At 40.6% G+C, this 15,393-nt stretch overlaps 2 pseudogenes; both read left to right on the forward strand.

The window, feature by feature from the left end:
- Positions 1-5,447: 5,447 nt before the first annotated feature.
- On the forward strand, positions 5,448-7,149 carry LOC143847874 (xanthine dehydrogenase 2 pseudogene; annotated as a pseudogene).
- A 1-nt stretch (position 7,150) lies between these two features.
- Positions 7,151-7,807, forward strand: LOC143847875 (protein ORANGE-LIKE, chloroplastic pseudogene; annotated as a pseudogene).
- The last annotated feature ends 7,586 nt before the right edge of the window (positions 7,808-15,393 follow it).

Raw genomic sequence — 15,393 nt, forward strand, 5'->3', positions numbered from 1 at the left:
GTTGAACCAGTTTCCTTTCATTTCACCCAGCCAGGTCAACAGAACCTGCACCAGGGTTGAAACCCTAGTTATGGACATCATGGAGGAAGGAGTGCCACCCATAACCTTTCAGTGCCAGTGCATTACTGACGAATAGTGTCCTGTTTGTTAGGTTTGTCTTTCATTGAGTGTACACCAACTTTTCTCTCTCAAAGTTGGTAAGTCTCACTGTGTCGATAAAAGAAAGAGAAAAGAGTCATGTTTGTCAGTCTTGTTCATTCAAAGTCAATGTATCGTCTTTGTCAAGTCCAATGTAGAACCCATTGAGGTGCGTCAAAACAAAAAAAAAAAAAAAAAAAAAGTCATCACTGTACTTGAAATTTCTGTTGAAATAAAGATTTGATTCTAGCATTATCAGTGTTCTTGTGATTCACTCTTAGATCTAATGCTTAAATGATTAAACACACCCTTCTCGGATGAGAATGCAGACGAAATTCCCCTTGAAATCTGAAACATGATCAAACGAGAGGAAGAACGTCGAGCATAGCCACTCAAAGAAGAAATCAAAGCTGTTGATAGTGGTATTGAAATCCGAAACTCGGGAAAGATGGATTGGCAAAACTTTATCTCCCGAGGAGAGCGAAGAATTGATAAACCTGTTTATAGGGGTTTGAGGTAGTCTTGCTTGATCCTATAAGGATAAACCAAGTGAACGCCCTGTTGTTGCGAAAAGCAAGACTCCTTCCGCTTTAGACATCAAGTCAGAAGCTAAAATGTTAGAGAAATGAGCATCAGACATCCAGTCGAGCTGATGAGAAGACATTGAGAGATGACTTTCAAAAAAGAAAGTCATAGACTTGATCCCCAAGAAGAGCATTTGTGTTGTACATCTTGGTGGGATTTGAAGTCATTGTATTCAGATAGTAGGGACAATTCTTATGTCCAAAAGGAAGAGCACATCTAAAAGAAACAAGAGCCTGAGAAAGACAAGAAGGAGAAGGGAATGTGTCCCATAGACAACTCCTTAGAAAAATCAAAGACCCAAGTGATGGAGTCTATGAGATAGATTGAATATCAGAATTGTCTCCGACATTTGGAGATTATCGAGAGCGATATAATCTTGAGCATAAATTCAAGATATTCGAGAAGCGCACAAGTTTAAGTGGAGCACCGTGGTTGAAGTCTTCGTTGCAAATACTGCCAGACTCTAAAAAAAAAAAAAAAAAAAAAAAAAATATTTTTTTTTTCAAAGTCTTGAACCTTAAACATTCAAAAGCTTGTACATCCAAACACCAGGAGGCCATTCTTGGACGTTTGAGCCTTTATAGCCAAAATCCCAATGTTTTAAAAAAAAAAATCCTTTTGTGAGCCCTTTGAGCTAACATTTTAAAACCAAATAATTCTTTCAACCACATTATAAACCAGGGGCATTTTATGCACCTGAACTACGTCATGACCTGATCCCCAACTCTTCGGGGGTACGTAGGCAACCTGATCAATTCAGGTTCGGTCAAACCTTGGGGATAAAAGCTAAATCATTCCCCTTCCAAAATTTTGAAGCTAAAAAGCTAAACCATTCTTTGTTAAACCCAAAGCGAACTACGCGGATCTGATCCTCCATTTTTGGGGTACGTAGGTAGTCTGGCAAGACCAGATTCGGTCCAAATCGTTTGAACTTCTGATATCCAACCCTTTTGAACCCGAGCCTACCTATAAAGTTCTTCTGGTGAAACGAGCAAAGGTTCAAGGCAATTGAAAACAAAAACAGAAAGAAATGAAAAGAACGAGAGTCTGAAGACCCACTAGGTTGAAAACCCGAAAGGGCGGCCTAGATAAAGTCATGTATTTGCTAAGTCGATAACCAAAGAAGCCGGCTTATGCAAAATGAGGGTAGCGGTCCAATGGATTGAAAACTTGAAGAGGCAATCCAGTCATAGGCGAAGACTTTCCACAAAAAGTGAGCTGATAAGACATGGAAGGAGTTCCTCGATTATGAAGAATTCTGAAGTTTGAGTAGTATGAGAATTCCAGGCAAAAACTGAAGCAAATGGTTTGCTAAACCAGAAACCTGGAATGCTATAATCATGAGTTCCCACCAGAGGGAATTCGAAGAGATGAAGAAACAATAACTACACAGGGCAGGATCTTAGAATCCAAGTAGTGTCAGTGAGACTTACTTTGACACCCTTTTTAAACTAGGAGCATTAAAACTGAGCAATCCAAAGGGGGTAATAACCATGACGGAAGTACCGATGGAGGAAATTAATGCCTCTTGACATGGTTTTTGAAATTATTCTGAGAGCGGCTAGCCTTACCATTTAAAAATACACATAAGGTCTAAGGGTGAATCAAAAGTGAGTCAAGTCCCTTGAATAATGTACATTTTCTTTGATAGAGTCTTGGAAGTCTGTTCCTCATTCATATTTGTTTTCCTTCAAGGTCCAAGTCATCTGGCACTGGAAGAGTGGGTGTATATTTTCTGAAGTGATAAAAATGAATAGACCCTGGTTTAAGTACCAGGGAAAAGCGAGAAATATCTTGTTCAGAAATGTTGAAGATGTCAAATTTCAAGCAGAAGGTGGTGGAAAGAGCGAACCTCAAATAGTGGTCAATGAAAGGAGAAGTCTTTGAGCTTAGCCATTATCCCATCTTTATTCCAAAGAAGGAACCTATACAAACCCAAATTTTCCTACCTATCATGGTTTTACTTTCTTTGGGACTCTTGTTATGGAAGTACAATACACTAGGGGCATCTTTTATGACTTGCGTCATAAAAGATATCAAGCAAAAAAGGCAATCAGTGTCAATGTCTTCAGTAAGTTGAGATAAGAGATGTAAGAGTATATCTCGAACCAAACTTCTAAACTCCTTAGACGAGTCCACTCTTCTGAAGAGTCAACTTCCCAAGAAAAATCAATTTCCTCAGTGGAGTCTAGAATTTGCTCCAACCTTCAAACCTCAGCATAATGCTTTTTACCTGTTAAAGAAGGGTCAATACCTGGAATTTTCTTCAAGTTTCTTGTGTTTATCTTCAGCAAAGATCATGCATTTTCAATCATTCTTGGCGAAGAATGACTTATTCACCTTGTGAAATCGATCAAAATTGTTCATTTCTTTCACCATTTGAAAGATTTTAAAAGCTGTTTTCGCCAATGGCTCCGTGATTTGGAGTTTGGTCATTTCTTTCACCATTTGAAAGATTTTAAAAGCTGTTTTCGCCAATTGCTCCGCGATTTGGAGTTTGGTCATTTCTTTCACCATTTGAAAGATTTTAAAAGCTGTTTTCGCCAATTGCTCCGCAATTTGGAGTTTGGTCATTTCTTTCACCATTTGAAAGATTTTAAAAGCTGTTTTTGCCAATGGCTCCGCGATTTGGAGTTTGGTCATTTCTTTCACCATTTGAAAGATTTTAAAAACTGTTTTCGCCAATTGCTCCGCAATTTGGAGTTTGGTCATTTCTTTCACCATTTGAAAGATTTTAAAAGCTGTTTTCGCCAATTGCTCCGCAATTTGGAGTTTGGTCATTTCTTTCACCATTTGAAAGATTTTAAAAGCTGTTTTCGCCAATTGCTCCGCAATTCGGAGTTTGGTCATTTCTTTCACCATTTGAAGGCTCCGCGATTTGGAGTTTGGTCATTTCTTTCACCATTTGAAAGATTTTAAAAGATGTTTTTGCCAATGGCTCCGCGATTTGGAGTTTGGTCATTTCTTTCACCATTTGAAAGATTTTAAAAGCTGTTTTCGCCAATTGCTCCGTGATTTGGAGTTTAGTCATTTCTTTCACCATTTGAAAGATTTTAAAAGATGTTTTTGCCAATTGCTCCGCAATTTGGAGTTTGGTCATTTCTTTCACCATTTGAAAGATTTTAAAAGCTGTTTTCGCCAATAGCTCCGTGATTTGGAATTTGGTCATTTCTTTCACCATTTGAAAGATTTTAAAAGATGTTTTTGCCAATGGCTCCGCGATTTGGAGTTTGGTCATTTCTTTCACCATTTGAAAGATTTTAAAAGCTGTTTTCGCCAATGGCTCCGTGATTTGGAGTTTGGTCCTTTCTTTCACCATTTGAAAGATTTTAAAAGTTGTTTTCGCCAATGGCTCCGCGATTTGGAGTTTGGTCATTTCTTTCACCATTTGAAATATTTAAAAAAAATGTTTTCGCCATGGCACTCAAAGTCCGTTTTCACACGGCATTCAAAGTCATTCAAAGTCCGTTTTCACACGGCATTCAAAGTCATTTAAGTCCATTTTCACATGGCATTCCAAGTCCATTTTCACATGGCATTCCAAGTCCGTTTTCACACGGCATTCAAGCATTCCAAGTCCGTTTTCACACGGCATTCAAGTATTTCAAGTCCGTTTTCACACGGCATTCCAAGTCCATTTTCACATGGCATTTCAAGTCCGTTTTCACACGGCATTCCAAGTCCATTTTCACATGGCATTTCAAGTCCGTTTTCACACGGCATTCAAGTATTCCAAGTCCATTTTCACATGGCATTCCAAGTCCATTTTCACATGGCATTCCAAGTCCGTTTCCACACGGCATTCAAGACCGTTTTCACACGGCATCCAGATTCATTTTCTCTTCAAATTTCAAGATCATTTGCAATCAAATCTATCCTTTAATGTTTTGCAAGAGAGGTTATCTCGTCAATATGTACTGAGTTAAGAGTTGGAGAGAGGCTATCTCACCAGCGTTTGCAGAGTCAGAGTCCGGCGAAAGGCTATTTCACCATGTTATCTTGTGGATATCATTTTCAAAAATCAAAAATCAAAAATTTTAAACTCTTTAATTTTGGGCCAGTCAAAATGTGTTGTCTGTTCAGCTTTGACATTCGCGCGACAAGCACGCTCTGCCAAAGAGGGGCATCTGTAGACACCCCATTTTGACTGTGCCCTAATCCTTCCGATTTTGCGCAAAACCCCATTAAATCAACTAGGTAGGGTCCCAAACTCCACCCTTAGCTAGGTCAAGGTCCCGGCTAGGTCCCCATAAAATTTCGTTGAAATCGGAGTGCGTTTGCTTAGCGAACAAACCGCGAGAAGACCGTAGTGTAAACCAGAAAAGGGAGTGGATTATCATAGAAAGGGCTGTCCAAGTAAGCTGATAAGGGTGGAAAAATTTTCATTTTCCTCTTATATTAGAGCAGCTCGCTCGTTTTTTGAAAAAAAAAGAAAAAAAGAAAAATCGGCAGAGAGAGAGAGAGAAATCCCCAAACCTACCTTCTCCGACGGGATCTCCGGCGAGCTCCGGTCCAAACCTCCGGCCGTGCCTCTCTTCCTTCTTTATCTCTAAAGCCGAACCTTTCATCTCCCTTTTCTCTCAGATCTGTTACTTTTTCAAACAGATTTTTTGATTTTCTAATCCGATCGGAGGCTTTTCTCTCAGATTTTCTGCATTTTCAAACAAATCTTCGTTTTCTCATCAGATCGGAGGCAGAAAAAGGTGATTTCCCCTTGCAAGGCTATGGCGGTGGTGAAATTTAAAGGAACACAGAAGAGAGAGAAAGCTGGTGAGAGAAAGTAGATCTCGCCGTTCTTTTCTCCGATCGATCTTCTCCGACGAACATAGAATCCGGCAGATCATCTTCTTATCCAGTATTTCCCTTTTATTTCTCTGCTAATCTTCGTTTTCTCGCTTCATTTCTTAATTTCATTGTGAAATCCTATCTGTTTCTCCTCTAGGAACCCTAGATCCATACCTCTAAATCTTGTTTTCTAAGTTAAAAATCTGTTGATTCATGATTTTCTTCAATCTAAACCAAGATCTGCTGTTATCCTTCGAATAGTCCTCAGATCCATGCCTTAAAAAAATTTTAAATCAACTGATTATTTCTTTCCTCTGTTAGATCTAATCTTTGTTCCAAAGAATTGCTAATAATTTGTATAGATCGAGCTCATCCTCTTAAGCTAGCAATTATCAGCGGATTCTAAATTTTTTTTCACATAAAAGATTGGTTGCTTGGAGAAAGTCTCGGAGTGGATTTATTGCAGGGAGTCTTGAAATCTCAGATATAGATCTCACAGGAACAAAACTAGGCTGCGGTGAAGGTGGTTGTGGGACTTGCACTGTTATGGTTTCTTATTATGATCCACATTTGAAGAAAATTGCGCATTATGCAATCAATGCATGCTTGGCTCCATTGTATTCTGTAGAAGGGATGCACATAATAACAGTGGAGGGCATTGGGAATCGGCGCCATTGCTTGCATCCAATCCAAGAATCTTTGGCCGAAGCTCACGGCTCACAATGTGGATTTTGTACTCCTGGGTTTATCATGTCCATGTATGCATTATTGAGATCAAGTGAAATGCCACCTAGTGAAGAGCAAATAGAAGAAAGCCTTGGTGGAAATTTGTGTCGTTGCACAGGATACAGACCAATTATTGATGCATTCAGTGTTTTTGCTAAAACAGATGATGCCATGTCTACTAAATTTTCTGCTAGCATTTCGGGTGGTGGTTTTGTTTGCCCCTCAACTGGGAAACCATGTTCCTATGGAGAAAATGCTGTAAACCATAATGGAACATCCACTGAACTTATAACCTGTTCCAACATTTACCAACGTATTTCTTACAGCGACATGGATGGAAGCTCATATAGTGAAAATGAGCTTATTTTTCCTCCAGAGCTTTTGTTGAGAAAGATTGTGCCTTTGAGTTTGGGTGGATTTGGTGGACTCAAGTGGTATCGACCTCTTAGACTTCAACATGTGTTGGTTCTTAAATTAAGATATCCAGATGCAAAATTAGTGATTGGTAATATTGAGGATAACGGGCTGGAGATTGGTGCTGGTGTAAGACTTACAGTGCTCCTACAAGTTCTTAAGAAGGTTCTAGCAGAGTTTGATTCTCATGCGATTTCATCCTGTGAGGCGTTTGTTGAACAGCTAAAATGGAGCAAAATTTTGTATTGTGGATTGCAAAGGGAAGCTCAGAACTACTTTGGCGAAGGATTTCTTTCTGGGTTACTGCAAGGTAGATCTGGGACATAATGAAATTTTACTCTCTACTTTCTTACCATGGACTAGGCCTTTTGAGTTTGTAAAAGAATTCAAGCAGGCTCACCGGAGGGAAGATGATATTGCAATTGTAAATGCTGGAATGCGCATTTTTTTTTTCTTGAAGAAAAAGGAGGGGAATGGGCAGTTTCTGATGCATCTATTGTTTATGGAAGAGGTCAGGAGATTGAGGGTACAACAATGCATAAGGAATGCTGAGCATATCTACGAGAACTGCGAGGCACCGAATGAGATGCTAGACATTCCATCATCTATACCCTTTCTACCAAATATGACAATGAAAGCATTGAAGCAGCTTTACTTGACAAGCTTTGCATTTATATCTGGGATAATTGTCTTTGGAGGCCTACTTGCACCATCTCTGGAGCTGAAACTTGGATTGGGAGATACCTCATATGAAGATTTTATATGCAACTTGCACTTGCCACTGCAACTAAGTCAGGTCGATCTCATCATGGCATCCTTTTCGGGTGGGGCAGTGAGCATCATTTCAGTGTTAATTTTGGTTGAGGTCAACAATGTTGAGCAACAAGAAAAGAAAAGATGCAAGTACTGCCTTGGAACCATATATTTGGCATGTGCTCGATGTTCTGCGAGTGGTGTTTCTTTAAGCATTGAGGCAATTTCAATTTCCGGTGGCTCTGATCGTCCGTTGCGGGCACTTACAACTCAAAGGTGTTCAAACTGCTCAAGGGCTGGAAAGGTTATGTGCCCGACATGCCCGTGCACTGTAATGCTTCTCCATATTCAACCGGCAACCCGCAAGATCATGAAATCATTTCAACATCGGATTAGAAGTTTGTGACTGAACCTAATGATATGAGAGTAATCAAGACATCTGAAGGCCAGCCTAATGATCTAGTGAGTACCCGCAACTTTTGATTGATTCAGTTCTTTGGCAATATCACTAACAACTCAGGTACTTCTTTTTCCTCCTCTCTAATTCATGCTTAATGTGTAGTTCTTGCTGATTTGGTTAGTTTGGATCTACATTTGGTTTGTTTATAATCACTGTTGATAGTAAAATTTGTTTGGTCTAGCAAATCCAACATGATTTGATTGCGAAAATTCAAGGGAATGAGTCCCATATTTGATCCAAGCTCTTAAGGCTTAGATTGGATCTAATTGGGTAGCTTGCTGTTTTTCAAATACTTAACATTTGATGCAAAAACCTTATCACATAGAAGAGACAGGAGCAGAGTCTCATACCCAAATTATGCTTCTAGGTTAATTACTATGAAATTCATTTTCTATAAGTTTGGTTATTTACATGTCAGATATATAATGTTCATTTTCATTTAATCCATTGTTCATAAGAAGTTAATTTCCATAAGCTACAGTTACATCTTGTGCTGCTCATGACGAACATATTTTTGTCCTAAATTGTTTTTCTGATGTCGTGATTTTAGTAGCATAATGACATGTGAATAAGATATGAACTTTAGAAGTATTCCTTGAATGGTGAATTGATTATTTTTGTGTAAGATTTAAATGGGGCGATGAAGGAGTTATCCCAAGCCCATCTTTTAGGGTGATGTAAATATCATTTAATGTGTTTCTATAATCTGTTGGAAATTTAATATTTCTCTTTCATCTTATAGTTTTGAGTTAGATTCTGAAGATAAATGGATTATTCAGGTGAGATTATCTCAAAGCTTATTATACTCATTCCTTTTTATTTAAATAAATTGTTTAATAGGAAGAAGGAGATCAGATGACTACTCTATTCGATATTATCGACATGAGTACTGTCTGATCTCAAGGCGGGATATAGAAATATTATCATGTGTATTTGATATCAGATGATTACTTTGGCATCATCTGATTTCATTGGAGTCCCCGTATTGGGGTTTGTGGTTGGTTTTGAAGTGTTTGATATTGTTTTTACTTTATTAGGCTATCCAGCGGCTGGTCTGGACTAATTAATGTTGTTTATCATTTTATAATTGCTATAGATCGTGTATTGTTTTATTGAAAATTTTTCTTTGTTTAGTACTTGAGTTATTTTTATAAGAATAGAGTGGAATTTGCGATTATCTGGTAGCCTTTTCTTCTCTCTTTGATAGACTAACACAGTCTTATAGATTGCTGTTAATTTTCTTTAGATACTAGAATCCCTTTTCTTGTAGGGCGATGAAGGCGCTAGCCTAAGCCCATCCTTAGGGGACTCTCGTAGTCCGAGTAACCCTCCCCTCGTTTGTTTTTTTTTAAGGCGTGCCCAGTCTTTTGAGATACCCTTAAACTTTGTCATTTAGAGCCTCAATTTAGAGAGACAGGCTATGTCTCATATAAGAAAAGTTATACCCTTTAGAGACAAGCTTTGTCTCATTAGAGGGTTCACCTTTAGGAGACATGCCATGTCTCGTCAGCACCTCTCTTGGAGACCATCCTTGTGCTTAGGAGACTTGCCCAGTCTTGCTAGCATTTTTCTTTATCCTACCTCTATGTCTAAGAGACTTATCCAGTCTCATTTTCTTATTAGCATCCTCCTCTTTGTGCGTCTTTTGGTTTTTGGGAGAACACCTTACTCGGCTTGGCATCATACCCCGACCCTTATGGGTATTGGGTTGCACATTTGTTGCACCCTAGGGCTAGGTAGCTGTCCGGCCCGGCTGGGTGTTTTACCTTTGTCAAATATGCACAAGGTCTCTTTTTCCTTATTACTTGTTGAGCTTTATCTTAGTTTGATAGTTCACTAGCATAGGAATCCGTCCTTAGTCTAGAGAGTCAGTCCTCTTGTTCAGGAATCAAATTCTATCATCATAGGGGTTAGGATTTTATCCAACTTCTCATCGTATCATGTTTTTCTATCCGCTCCTGCAAGGTATAGGATGCTGTCCAACCCTTGCAGAGCTGTGTTTCTGTTCTTTTCCCCCGCAAAGCATAGGATGCTGTCCAACCTTTGCGGGATATCAGGAGTCTGTCCTCCCCTTATGATGACAGGATTTGTCCCCCTTGAGTCAAAAACACTTAAAAACAACAAAAACATCTGAAAAACCAAAAATCTCAAAAATCTTGAGTCATTAGAAGTAGTTAGGAAATCTGTTTCGAACTACGTTGGCTTGATCCTCTTCCACGAGGTACGTAGTGCAGCTTGAGATTCTTATCTCAGGTCCAGCCAAACCTTTGTAAATAAATCATTTACCCATTTTAAGAAAAAATACCAAAAATCTTCAAAACCTTGTTTTCAACAAGATCTTCCTCTAGAGTTAGTAGTTTGTCCTAGATAAAGAGTTTTAGAGTTTTGAATTTGTCTTTGATGTGTTGTGTGGTTTGTTTGTGTTTGTGTTAGAGTTAGGAGTTTGTCCTAGAGTTATAGGAGCGCCTCCGTCCGGTCAGTTGGCGATCCACATCGCCAATTGATGACTAGGTCTAAGATGCGATAGATCCTACTGTTTTCCTTAGGATATACAGCCTAGCTACACATAGATTATAGGAACCACCTGCATTAGCTTAGGGCTAACCTGCATTTAGTTAGGGCATATAGGGTGTTCTAAAATCTGCAATTCATTGGAATTTAAATAATCACATAAGAAGCTTTAAGAGCTAGTCCGGTCTTTTAGATCGAGTCTAGGATAGAGGTCTAGATGTCTTAGGCATCATAGCTTAGAATAGGTGCGAAGAACTACGTTGCCTTGATTCTCGTGGAGGCGGGGATACGTAGGCTTCTTTGGATGAACATCAGATCATCTAAAGACTCGGGCCTAGGTATAGATTAGAGTCTTAGGGTTGTATGGTATCGAGTCATTTTTCTATGTTTTGCAGTGTTTTCTTACTTTATTGCGCAGACCTTATACTTTTTTGGTGTGTCGTGCATGTGTTTGTTCATCAGAACTTAGACACCCATTAGGCATGTCACTTATAACCTAGCTATGCTTAGGTGACACATGTTTCTTTTATTTTATCTTGTGTGCCTTTGATTTCATCTCCGAGACATGCATGATTAGATAGACGTCTTCTCGGAGATATTCATTCCCATTTCATATGATTTTCGCCCAAAGTTCTTCAAAATTATTAAGTAAATGGCATAAGAGACCAGGTGTTTGCACTTGGGCGGATGAGGTGCTCTTTAGACCTTCCGAATTCGTAACCAGGCACGAACCTTATTTTATATCTCTGGTTATCCGTTGCAACAGAGCATAGTATGGGATCCAAGGCCCATTTGCCTTTTTCCTTGGATGGCGACTCTTCTTTGTTTAAGGTACGCCTCGAATCTGGGCTAGTCCCCGAATCGAGAGGTATCTCACCTTTTGTATCGCCACTCATGCTGTGAGGGGCACTTCTTTCGAGAGTTCCTTGGTAGAGCTCTCCATTCACGTGGATGATCCATAGAGACTGTTAGCGCGTGGGGGCACGTCCCTCACCGCACGCCTATCTCGGATCGGGGTCCACAATGGGCTACAATATAAACTGATTGTTCCCAAAAAATAATTTACAGATGATAATCCTTTGTTCATGCACGTGCAATGCACGTGCGTTTTTACTAGTAAATAAAATAGTAGAAAAGGCAACCACTCTTATTACAAAGCTTTAAAAGGTGAATAGTAGTGCTTGGGTGTGTTGAGAAAATTCGCCGGGCAAATCAATCCAATCGTGCACCAATTAAACGGAAAATTAAAATAAACAAATCAAGCCACAAGATGAACACCAAGATTTTATGTCGTTCGGCCAAGCCTACTCCACAGATGAGAAACACGATCTTCCACTATGAGAAAAACAATATACAAGGATTACAATGGATTAATCACAAACCCACAAACCCGCAACCCTTTCCTTGCTTCTCTCACCCAAGATCTCACAAGAGAATAACCCAAGAGAAAATCCCAAGAAGAAATCCAAGAGGATCCCAAGAAAAAAAAAACCCCACTTTCTTCTTCCCCTTCTCTTCTCTCTCTCTCTCTCTCTCTCTCTCTCTCTCTCTCTCTCTCTCTCTCTCTCTCGTCTTTCTCAAGAGGCAGCCGACACACCTCTCCCCAAGAGAACTCCTACACTCTTGCCGCAATCCTACTATTGCCGTTCAAAGAGTATGTCTATTGTGGGTTTTCCAAAACATAACAAATATTAAGAAACAAAAAAAACATGTTTCTTAATTTGCCTTTGCCTTCCCACCCAAGACAACCCACATGGGTGGGAAATAAGGCAAGTTTCCAACAATCTCCACCTTGGCTTATTTCCCAGCCACCTGAGGATTTTCCATTGATGTCGCCACCAGTCCGCAATCGCCGCAAACAACCTTTGGCCTTCTGAAGTACCAACTACACACTCTCAAATGATCCTGGATCTGACTCCTTCTGATTCGATCAACACGGCCAATGCACATGTGTAGCTGTCAATCCGTTGACTCACCCAGTCAACTTTGGAGAGGGATCTCGATCCATCCTCCCCAACGTAGGTACGATCATCCTCTCACCATCGTCAGCAACCTGGAAACCTATCTTTGAACCAACTGCGAAAGACCCTACGCGTGCACGCGCTACCACTCCGTTTCCAAGTAACCATTGAGATCTTAGGAACACTAGTCACCGTGTCCCTGACTAGACGATACAGTCCGCCACACTTCTCTCCTTTCATAAGAACCATACAGTCGTGTGTGATTTTCATGGATCCACCTACAACTGAAATCTTGCAACCCCTAGAGTCCAACCGGCCAATAGATACTAGATTCTTCCGTAGCTTTGGGACATACGCCACACCACCCAAAGTACGAACCACTCCATCAAACATTTTGATCTTTACCGTCCCAACTCCCGTAACGTCACAAGTAGACTTGTCACCCAAGGACACTACACCTGTGCTTGTCTCCTGGAACGTATCAAAATATTCCCTCATAGAGCATACATGAACAGAGCACCATGAATCTAAAATCCTCTCATCATGAGAAGTGTGATTACTTGAGGAGACTGTGAGAACGTCTCCAAACACTTCACTCTGTTCTCCAGCCACCACAGTTATCGTAGAACTATTGTCCACCTGGTCATCTCGCTTTGGACAATCCCGCTTGATGTGGTCATATTCCTTGCAACGGTAACATTGCACGCCTTTTCCGCCAACTCTGGATCTTGACCTGCCTTTCCCCGATCCCTTGTCAGACGACCTTCCTCTTTGATTCCCACCATGAACAACTAACCCATGCTCTTCACTTCCACGTAGAATATGTTTCTTTCGCATCTCATTGGATAAGAGTGATGTCATGACTTCCTCTAACTTTATTGTATCCTTACCATACAACAAAGTCGTCACCAGGTTGTCATACAAATCAGGAAGAGAAGTAAGAAGTAAAATGGGCTTGTCTTCTTCCTTCAACTTTTCGTTAACCTTGTGGAGCTGATCCACAAGCCCGTTGAACACTGTGATGTATTCCAGAAGATATTCGTCTTCCTGCATCTTCAGCCCGTATAATTGCCGCTTCAGATTAGGGCTGGCAATGGGGCGGGTCGGGGCCGGATGTTGGGGTCCCCTACTCCTTCCCCTCTGCAGGGAATTTTCCCCCTCCCCCTCCCCTCCCCACTGCGGGGATGGTGGGGAATCCCCCTCCCCTCCCCACGGGGAATATCTAATCTCCATCCCCTCCCCTTCCCCGTCCCGCATCCTTCGGGGACGATCACTTTACTTTGTTAAATGTTAGGTTTAAAACTAAAGATTTGCTAGGGACAATCACTTCAGGCATGTTGCGGCTTGGCTGTTGCATGTGAGAGTAGCCACACAACCCACATAGGCTAAGATTTTGTCTTATTCATTTTATTAACATGGGGACAAAGGTGGTTGCTCTCAGATTCATTTAATTGATCAATAGTCCCTAGCAGATCCCTAATTCCCAATCCCACTTGCCAAAAAGTATTGTACGTGCCACACCATAGGAAGATACAAACCGTCCATTTGATGGGCACACCATACTACCATAGGCATAGGATGATCCAAACCTTCCACTTGATGGGCACATTGTAGGATAATCCAAAATGTCCATTTGATGGGCCACAACGTAAATAGGTTGTGGCCCAAAAATCATTTCCATAGGATAATCCCAACCCTCTGATCTATAGAGGAATTGCATATTATGGTACCTTCTATAGATCGGAGGGTTGCAATCATCCTATGGAAATGATTTTTGGGCCGCAATCTATTTACGTTGTGGCCCATCAAATGGACGATTTGGATGATCTATGGTGTGGCCTGTAAAGTACTTTTAAATTGTAGCCTATCAAATGGACGGTTTGGATCATGTAGCCCATACATTACTTTTTGAAAAATAATGGACTATACGAGCGCACACCATATAAAATCTCATCACTCATCAGAGAGATGTTACCTTTATTTGGGGGAGGGAGATTTTCAAAGAATTTAATGTTGCCTTACAGTGATAGTTCGATGGAGAGATTTTAGGGATTTCTAATGGTAATATACTAATATAATGAGGGACAATGCCCAATGGATTATGGGTAAAAGAAAACATAAAAAGCTATTTCAGGGACAAAACTGTACTAATGGAAATTATGAAAATTTTGAGGGAATCTTGTAGATATGTTTTGATCCAAGGGGTTTCTAGTAGTTTTCCCAAAAAAAAAAAAACACTTAAAAAAATATAAGAAAAAAAAGGCATTAATGAGAGGCGGGGCGGGGCGGGGCGGGGCCAACTCCATCCCCTTCTCCTCCCCTTCCCCGCACCAGGGAATTTTTTAAATCCCCTTCCCCTTCCCCACTCAAATCGAGGAATCCCTTCCCCAAGCGGGGCGAGGCGGGGCGGATCCTCGCTTTTCTGGGTGAAATTGCCAGCCCTACTTCAGATACAACCTGTTGGCCAAGCTTTTTGACATATAAAGCTTTTCCAACATCTCCCATAATTTAGGCGCATCTTCTTCTTCCATAACGTTAAACATAACGCTGTCTGTAAGACATAGTCGAATCGTGCTGACCGCCTTTGACTCAATGTCTTCCCACTTGGCACCCGTCATCTTCTCCGGCCTCCCATCATTTCCCTTCAACGCCTTAACCAAGCCCTGATGAACTAAGATGTCCTTCACCCTCATCTGTCGTAGGGTGAAACTGCAATTTCTGTCAAATCTGTCGATGTTGAACTTAGTAGAACTTCATTTTACTGCCATCTGAGATTACTTCGCACTTCAGGTTTGTGGGTTTGTGATTAATTCATTGTAATCCTTGTATATTATTTTTCTCATAGTGGAAGATCATGCTTCTCGTAAAATTTTGGGGTTCATCTTGTGGCTTGATTTGTTTATTTTACTTTTTCGTTCAATTTGTGCACGATCGGATTGAGTTGCCCGGCGAATTTTCTCAACAAGTGGTATCAGAGCTAGGGCGTGGTAACCCCGGTTTACCTCCGAGGGCGGGAATGTCTCTCGGGAAAGATCTCGGAAACCCCAGTGTTGTGATCTC

This window comes from Tasmannia lanceolata, unplaced genomic scaffold (assembly GCF_043159265.1).
Source record: "Tasmannia lanceolata isolate RefF3 unplaced genomic scaffold, GAP_Taslan_0.1 ptg000016l, whole genome shotgun sequence".
In the NCBI taxonomy this organism is placed as follows: domain Eukaryota; kingdom Viridiplantae; phylum Streptophyta; class Magnoliopsida; order Canellales; family Winteraceae; genus Tasmannia; species Tasmannia lanceolata.